The sequence below is a fragment of the Pinus tabuliformis genome, chromosome 1_2 (genome assembly GCF_031772625.1).
Source record: "Pinus tabuliformis cultivar Carrire ecotype Pingquan chromosome 1_2, CPIR1, whole genome shotgun sequence".
Lineage (NCBI taxonomy): Eukaryota > Viridiplantae > Streptophyta > Pinopsida > Pinales > Pinaceae > Pinus > Pinus tabuliformis.
The window spans coordinates 375,569,528-375,579,338 of NC_142298.1; the positions used below are offsets into that span (position 1 = coordinate 375,569,528).

The 9,811-nt window shown below is 35.1% G+C and overlaps 1 pseudogene; it reads left to right on the forward strand.

Moving 5' to 3' along the window:
• The first annotated feature begins 6,456 nt into the window (after positions 1-6,456).
• LOC149205938 (bifunctional protein FolD 2 pseudogene) lies at positions 6,457-9,389 on the forward strand (annotated as a pseudogene).
• The last annotated feature ends 422 nt before the right edge of the window (positions 9,390-9,811 follow it).

Consider the following 9,811-nt stretch of genomic DNA (forward strand, 5'->3'; position numbering starts at 1 on the left):
TGTTTATTTCTTCTTTTACTAAGCTATCTGTAGGATAAATTCACTTAGAAATTTGTTGTTTTGTAGCCATAATTAGTGAAGGTAAAACAATAATCTGGGAAAATGTCAACATACCTGGAAAATTGTCTTCTATTAACTAGCTGGACTAATTTCTAGGTTGTTTTATTTTCCTCACCAACGTTGTTATGTGCAAAATTTCTCTTTTTAATTTTTTGTTCTTGATCATTCTTTAACTATTTATTGGGTTGCATGGTATCCATGCCTTTTACTTCTGGTATAAAGGTGATGGCCTTCTTACCCTTTCACTTTGCTCCTGTGCTGGATTCAACCTCAAATCCAAGATTAGTTCGATATTTGGAAACTCTTTGTGCTTCCAAAAAATCATTTAAATTTTCAGTCCCTTTTCCAAAATTTTTATTAAAGCTCAACTAGCTTTTTACCTTTTCTAATTCACTTATTAGAAAACTAATTTCACCCTATAGCCTTTCACAAGCTTGATTCTTCTCACTCAACTGTTCATTTAAAGATTCTTTAATCTTATTACCTTCTTCAATTTGCATAAGCAATGGTTCAACAACTTCATCCTTTTCCTTGATTAGTGACTCCTTCTGAGATTTATTTTTATTTCTCAATCTTTCTATTTCTTCAAGTGCACTTGCCAGCTCTCCTTCTAGATCCACTTAAGCCTCTTCTTCATCAGAGTTAATGGCTTCAACTTAGAGATTGTCTATAGCCATAAGCATGAATTCATTTGGGCTTTCATATTCTTTGTCGTCATCGGAAGATCGACTAACTTCACTTTTAGAGTAGGTAGCTTCTTGGATGTAGAGACTCCTCTTCTTAGCCTTCTTCCCATCATTTTGTACTTTCCTTGATTTTTCTTTAGGATAATAGTCCTTCTTCCTCTTTTTAGGACAATTTGAAGCATAGTGACCAACTTTGCCACATTTAAAACACTTAAAAGGTAGCTCACCTTTATACTTTCTTGAGCCTCTCTTAAGTTTCCTCACAAACTTTGCTTCTTCTTCATCTGATTCACAACATTAATCATTATGCTCTTCTTTGGGATTCTTATGTGCTTTAAGGGCTTACTATTTTGTTGCAGGCTTTCCACTTGATATTCTCATCTCATAGGTAGTAAGGATGCCAAGTAATTGGTCCAAAGTGAGAGTGTTCAGATTGATCATTTCTTCAATGTCTAAAACATTGGGATTAAATCTCTCAAGAAGACATCTAAACACCTTTTTAACTACTATAGATTCTTCCAATTTCTCATCAAGTCATATTATGGTTTTCACAACCTCCTCAACTCTTAAATAGTACTTTGCAATATATTCATCATCATGCACCTTCAAATCCTCAAATTTCAATCTAAAAAGTTGAAGTTTATCTTTCGTTACCTTGCTTTCACCTTCATAGAAACTACTCATCTTGTCTCAAATACCTTTGGAAGTTGTGAATTCCATTACTTTGACAAGTTATGATTCAGGTAGGCTAGCAAGCAGGGAATTCATGGCTTTATAATTGCACGTGAACTCCATATTTTGATATTTCATAATAACTACTTGAGGCTTTTGATATTATTCTTCCACGACATCCCATGCATCAACTCCAAGAGAATGAATGTATGTGTTCATCCTTACTTTCAAAAACAAATAGTTTATTCCATTGAACATAGGTGCCCTATTGGTAAATCATCCTTCTTGGTTTTACATGGTCCTTGATCTTTCTTCTAGCTATTAAAACTAATATAAAATAATCCGCTCTGATACCAATTGTTAGAAACTAGGGCAATAATGGGGGGGGGTGGTGAATCAATAGTGTAGGAACTTTAACTACTTTCTTTCACTTGTGACAATATCAGGGCACCATAAATGCTTCAGTAATTAATTCATATGAACATAACATTAACCAACATGAATAACATAAATAACAAAAATATTATTCAAAATTTACCTCAGTTCCTTCACAAGTCAAGTTGCAACTTGTTGTTACAAATTTATCTAGCTACAAGAAACACGAAGCTACGACTCCCTGATTTATCAACTACAATTCAATGGATTTACAACCCAAAAATATTTACCAACACCTACTGAAAGGAGCTAGAACCCATGATCTACAATATACAAATTGCTTGACATCAACGATTCATTTTTCGTCCATTTCCAAACTAGAACCATGAATGGAAAATCCATACAATTAAATTTTCCTATTAAAAACTCACCAACACACCTTCAACAATCTTTGATTACTAAACATAACAGCAACATCAATACATCTACTCGTACGCTTAAAACACAATCCATTGCTCAAATTCCTTCTTCAAACCTGCTCAACCAATTCTATTTATAAAGATTTTTCATTGTTTATTTTTAGCATTAGACTTTAGTTAACTTTCTCATTAAATCTTTGCATGAATTATTAATTTTTTCCTTTGAACAATTTAAAATAGTCTTTTGCATCTGATCTTCAAGTTATCATTCACCAATCTACTATTCTGAGATTAATCTCTAATTTTTTTAGTTAATTTTTGTTATTCTGGCACTTTATTAGGTTTAGCAAGGACTTTAGCTGCAGTTCCAACTTTGGTTGGCCACTAAATATAGAAAAACTTCCAAATTTACTGCCACTAACATTCACACTATAAAATATATCTTTTAGCCCCTTATGCTTTGTATTTTGGCTCCTTTGGACCATAATACCATGATTGTGACCTTCTCCTTGTGTCTAACCACCTAATGGTAAACTTCATGGTCCCTTGGTCATCATTTTTGCATAAAACTTGTCTCGGTGCTAATGCTTAGCCCCTGGAACCTTTTATCACCATGATTTTGTTTGTGCACATTTAAAAACCTTTCTGGGTCGTGTCGTCAGGTTGACGTATCCCGTGACGTTGCCTTCTGATTATTTTTTGTTGGTCGTCACTTCCACTATATACCACCAACATGTCTCGACCCTTGCATCCCAATAGTCCTTCTTTGTGTCATAATTTACCTCCAATGTCAATCGTAAGAATGACATGTCCCAATGGGGTCTCCCACTACACCTTCTAGCCAACCATTTGCATGACAAGTTGGTTTGTCTCTAACACCTCTTGTGTCATCCCAATGCCCAGTCATCCCACTAGTTATTCTCATGCACTGTTCAGTCCTTGCGAGATCCTGCCTACGGGATGATGGCATGCTATCTCCATCAGTGCCACATGGCGCCTCTAGAGTGGTGAAACATGTCACCCAAAATTTTCCCACTATGGTACCTAAGAACCCTAAAAATGCATGACCATGTCACTAATACTAACACCATCTATGATGAATAATATGTTGCCACGTAGCCCCTGTATTTCATCCCAGCCATTAACTTCCCTGTGCGCCTTGGAACATCTAGGATTGGCCCTACATGATGATCTGTCACTAGGCTCCACCATCAACCAATAAAATTATTGTCGTATTATGTTATCAAGTTGCATCTACACAATCCTCAGTGCCTTGTGGTCGTCCCCTTATCACCTGCCTCACCGTCTACCTGTCATGTTCACATGTTGCGATTATGGTTCATGATTACTTTTAAGGTTATAATAAACCACCTAGTGTTTTGCAAACTCCCCCTTGTCCATTTTTGGTTTTGAATGGAGGATGGGGCAATTAACCTCTGTTTTTGATCTCAAGATCGATGGTATGGGCAAACCACCCATTGTGCGACCACCTCTGTCATTAACACTTGAGCATTCTGACACCATGCACATTTTCCAATGTGTCAATAATGACCCATGGCGAGAGATACACCCATTACATGCATTATTTTTAACGAATTAGGTTCCGCTAATTGCTACTCTAGCTTTGAGGAATGTGGAAAACTAATTTTCTCGAAAAAAGGGTCTGCCTCCACTTTAGCCCCGCCACTTTGACTTTGGTGGTTCTCAACTTTGACTAGCTCTAACTTTCAATATAGGAGGCCATTTCTAAACTTCCACATACTACTGGAAAGCTCCTTTAGAGATATACACATATTAGCAAATTCAAAAATCTCTTGAGGTTATCTGTTGGACTAGAAATGCCTTTGAATTCTCTGCTCCATTCTCCATTAATATTGATATTCATTCTTCTTGTGCCTGATCATGAACACCCATGTCCTCCTTTGATATTTTTTACATATTTTTCCATTTGTTGCCATCAGTGACAACACAATACTAACGCTTATAAACTAAACTTGTCTTTCGGGAAAACTTTGAAGACTCTTTCCACCATGACTTGATAACCTCCTTGGTGTTCAAGTTAGCCCAAGTTGCATAGAATTGTGTGTTCAAGTATTATCCGGGGGATATTAGATCATAATAGGAATGTAAATCACGTGGATGATAGTTGGTAATATCCTTCCCACTTTCACTAATGATAGTTATATTCTTGCAACTGCGGTGTTGCAAAATCCATTTAATAACTTCTGCATAGGGTAGAATTGTTGAATTGGATGCAACTTTATGAATTCTGGACCTCTTAATGTTAATGTATACCTATCTATCCTCTTGATTCTCTGGGAACTCATTTTGAATAAAAGCATATTTGATATATTTCCATGATACTTTTATAGATTTATCAATGAATCATTCTATATCCTATAATATTAGTACACTTGGTTTGGAACATTCCACTGCCTCCTTAGTACTATTTTCTAAATTTTCTCTTGATGGAACTTGTCGAGTGGTGTGAGGCTTTGTCTCTATAGAAGATGAAAGGCCAATGTGTTATGTATCTACAACACTTGCAAGTGGAATATCACATATGGCGAACAAATATTAGTTCTTGAAATCTCCTATCTATCACATGTAAACTATGTAAAAGACAATGACTGTAAGCTGGGAATGCAAGCTTAGAAAGATAAGACAGGGTGGCTTCTAGCCTCTAGAAGTGTGGAATGTGCCAAGGAAAGGAGAAATAGAACTAAGGGGTGCACAATTCGGTATCATATTGCACAAGGGATTCAAAGCTAGAGCTTAAAACTATGTAGTGTGCACTTGAGAGAGAGAGAGAGAGAGACTCCATGTCAGTGCAGGTCACATCAACAAGAGATAGGGAGAGACACCATCAGAGAAATTTCTAGGTCTAAAATTTGCCTCCTAAGGAATATTATAAAATAATAGTGGAAATAATAAAATAATGTTAGATTATCTTATCAAGTTTTGGAGGGAAAAAAGAAAAACCTACTTTTTTCAACTCATATTTTCAACTTATCTCCTTATGATTTTAATCCAATTTAGATCAGGAGCACTCATTAAATGCATAATTTATTTTTCATCCAAGGAGTACCCATGTTGCATGCTTTCGATGGACCCTACTACAACAAAAATGTGAAATAAATGAAAATTGTTATTGCAATCACATTGTTTCATGTATTTCACATTTTTCATGTAGTAGGGTCCATTAAAAGTATGCAATATGGGTTCTCCTTGGATGCAAAATTAAATTTTTCATCCAATGAGTGCTCCCACTCAAAAATTGAGTAAAATCGTAGGGAGACAAGTTGAAAATAAAAATTGAAAAAGTGGTTTTTTTTTTATTATATTCTTTTTACCTTTTTACTCCAAAAATGGTGAATCATCCCCCATGGTTTACATCATAATATTGAACCCTATCACTTCTTATAAATATATTTTTTGTTGTACATTTTTGTTTCGAGGCCCATTTTTTACCTCTAAATTTATCTAACGAATATTCCTTGCAAGTGTGTAGTGTTCTAAGGAGCCTCCATAAGGGTGCAAGTCGCAGTAGCAATGGTCAAGGGATGCCTTATTGTGAACTAGAAGTGTGGTATGTGATATAGAAGAGAAACTCCTTCTCAGGTGGGTGCAATTTAGGGTTGTAGTGATTAAGGAGTGGAAGCTTGTTGCATACAAGTGTGCACTGTGTTATGAAAGAGAAATCATCTCGAACATGGCTAATTGATGATTACTAACAAGGTGAGAGAACAGTAAAACTGTGAGAAACAAGCTGCAAGTGATCATAGATCCTCTTGCAATCATGACTAGAAGGTGAAAGGTCATGGGATGTGAATATTTAGTAGAAACACCACACGTGACAACAAAGTGACACTTGTAGGAGCAAAAATAGAAAAAAAATGATGAAATATGTAAAATAAGATCAAAACAACACAAAAGAAATATAAAACGACACTAAAAATGATAAAAGAAAACAAGAATGACACTTCGCAAAACTTACGAAGAATCAATTCACTTGTGACCAAGAGTGAGGAAAGGCTCCTTGCAATGAGATAATGCACATAGCTCAAGGTGAGTAAAAATTATGAAAATGAACAATGAGTTGGGCTCCTTATAAATGAAAACTACATGAAATTTAAGATTAGGGTTTCAACGCATGCTTTCCGGTTGTCACTTGATCACTGGGTAAGGTAAGTGAAGTGAGAGAGGGTCCCTATTTTCTAGGAGGACAATTTTCATGCAAGTAGATGTGTGCATGTGTGAAGGAAAAGGAGTGCACATGTGTGAAGGAAAAGGAGTGCACATGTGTGAAGGAAAAGGAGTGCACACGTACTAGTGACAAGAAGTGCACACTTGTTGAAGGCAAGGAGCGTACACTTGTTGTTAACAAGGAGTGTGCACTTATTGTGAGTAAGGAGTGCACTTAAGATAATAACTATAAGTGCATAGTTGCACAAAAGAGCGCAATTTCGATATATAGTGCATGTGTGGTCACTAACTTTGGAAAGTATATTTTTAGTATGAAATAAATATCTGTTTTCTTGCTTTTGTGAGGTGTGCATGTCAAATGAGGAAATTTTGATTAGGTCATAGAGAAATTTCATGTTTTTCCTATCTTTAGAAAGGAAACTGGTCAACATCTAAAAGATGAGAAAGTGACACTCAACAAACTTTTACCTAGGAGGAAATGCAACACTTAGAGATGTCAAAATGATAATTGACACTTATGAAAACATGAAAAAACAACAAGAAGACAAAATAAATCTTGAAGTGAGAACCCATGAAAGCATAGGTAGGCTCTAAAATTGAATGAGGCAAAATTTTGGAGGGTCGTTGTCACTGTGACATCATGTTACAAGCCAAGTATACTTGGGATATTCTAAAGGAATTCAACATGTTGAGTTTCAAGTCACCCCCTTGGAATTTGGATTGAATTTAAACATAAATGATATATCTAATCCAACTGATACTATTATAAGTCATCAATTGTTTGGAAGTCTAATCTACCTAGCTACAACTCGACCAAATATATTTTTTGCAATCCATATCATATCTAGATTTGTGTTAGAACCTAAGAAATTGCATTAGAAGGTAGTTGACCCGAGTGGATATCTAAGGCCACCCACCTATTTCACTCACTCAAAGAAAAATTCTCCTTCTTGGAAAAATTTCTACAATTTTATGATTCCTAAACTTATTGGGTTATTCTGAGGCCCTAAATGATGTTGTTTTATGTGGAATGGGCATAGGTGATAACCATTATCTCTAGCCTAGGTCATGGTTGGTATGCATAATTATCAACTAGAGCTTTCCAATGGGATACTAAGCATGCTAGATGGAGATCGTATGAAAAGGTTATGACCTTCAGAATTTGATATACCAACTAACCCCACTATGGCCCACAAGACTTTTGGTGTTTCATATCCTAAGGTTAGGTTTTTGGATGTATAAGGTTTTCTCATTGTTCCTTATGTTAAAAAGGACCTTTCAGTGTCATTGTAATGCAGCCTAGTGAATATGCATAGCCATCACATCTCTTCTTAGATATAATATACCACCATTCGATCAAGTTTATGTCATTCTACATTTTCACAGCTTTAGCACTTTCCATTTAGTAATGGAAGTCAACTTTCACTATATCACTGTGTTATTTTTATAAATATGTATTTCATTTCATTCCCTTCATAAATCAAGATTAGTGGTATCAAAGCAGTCTTCTCTTTGTCTATCTCTCTATGCATTTCTGCAACAAGGTCTGAGTATAAGGAGTTGGGACTCAAACTACTTGAGCATTTGCAAGATCATCCTCATTGACCCGGATGGCCTCTAATGGTGGAAGATAAAAAAGACAAGGGAGTAGGAGATCCTATAAACTATTGCTCAAGGAAGCCCTCACATGACAAAGGAACATGATGATGGATAATTTTTCCCAAATCCTTCGACAAATGCCAACATGTTGTGGCTACTACAACAACCCCCAAAAGTTTCAACCTGTATACTTGAATTTTGGATCCCCATGTGCTTTTCCAGATTTTAACAAGTATGCATGTGTCTTGAATTGGTCAAATCCTTAAAAAACCTAGCTATCTTTGAGGGCTATGGTCATTTTCTCACGATGCATGTTTCATGTGCTCACCTTGCTTCATCTTGGTTTACATTCTTCTAAATGCATTATGGTTTGGAGAGGTTTTTTTTGCATTCACACATTTTTAAAGCCTTATACTCCCATAGTATGCATTGTAAACTATAGGCATAAACCTTGTGTTTCAAAAGTGAAATTTTTGGTCATACTTCACCTTGGTTCTCACCCCCTAATTTTCATCTTCCAACTTGAAATATCATAAGAATTTCATGGCAATTTTCACAATAATTTCATCGTCATTTCTTTGCATATCAATGCCATTTTTAGTCACTAAGTTCATTTGTATGTTTTGAGGAGAAGGATTGTTTATCCATCAAACTTGAATCTTCAAAATACAAATTTAGTATTAAAATCCTTTTGAAGAAAATACATTTCAAATATTTTTATTATTTGTTTTTCTCATTTTAGGTGAGAGGAAATATTCCCAAACTTATGTACACATGATGAGGAAAGCATGTCCAGAGGTTAGTATAAAGCCCATAAATGTAGATTTAGGGAGATGTATTGGACTAAAATTTTGAGGACATTGGAAAACTTGCAATGAATGGAAGGGAACCCCTATTTATTCCATGTACAACAAAGGAGTGCATAAAAGCCTTACAAAGGAGTGGGGTTTCCATATCCAATAAAAGACTAGTTGTGGTTGGGAGGAGTAACCTAATTGGATCTCCAGTTGCATTGCTACTAATCAAACTAGATGCAATTGTAGAAATGGTGTATTCTAAAACTACAAATCCAAATAATATAATAATTGAGATATATATCATCATAACTGCTACAGGACAATCAAACATGCCCAAAAGAGATTGGATCAAGTAGGTGTTTCTTTCATTGATGTTGGGACATATAAAATGGATGATACAAACTTAAAGTTAGGCTACAAAGTAGTAGAGATGTTTATTTTGGGGAATACAAAGAGGTGTTAGATAGATCACTCTAGTACCAAGTGGAATTGGACCAATTACTATCACAGTGCTTCTTAGAAATACTTTAGATGGTGGAAATCGAGTCCGTGAAGAAGCTTCCAAAGTTGAATGATGAGATATCTGATGGTATTTTCATTAGAAAGAACAACTAGATACTAAAATTATTGATCTTAAGATGTACTCTTTACCTTTCAGAGAAAATCTAGTAAGAAATATTCACAAAAGGAAAATATAGTTTAACTATTTTGAAAGAACTTATCAAAGATTGTAAAAGCATATGATTCTTTGAAAGTCTCCACTAAACAATAATGGAGAATAATAGTTGCTTTTACATATATCCATGAATAGGGGAAGGAAGTCTTGTCTCTAATATTCTTATATGGGAGGGTTGATAATATTAAAAGGAAAAAGGGAATCATGTCACATGAAAAATCCATATTTCCAACATCATGGTCAACATGAGAATGATTTCCCTATCATTTCAACGTCATTCTATTCAAATATTATAAATAGAATTGTCAAAATATTATTGAG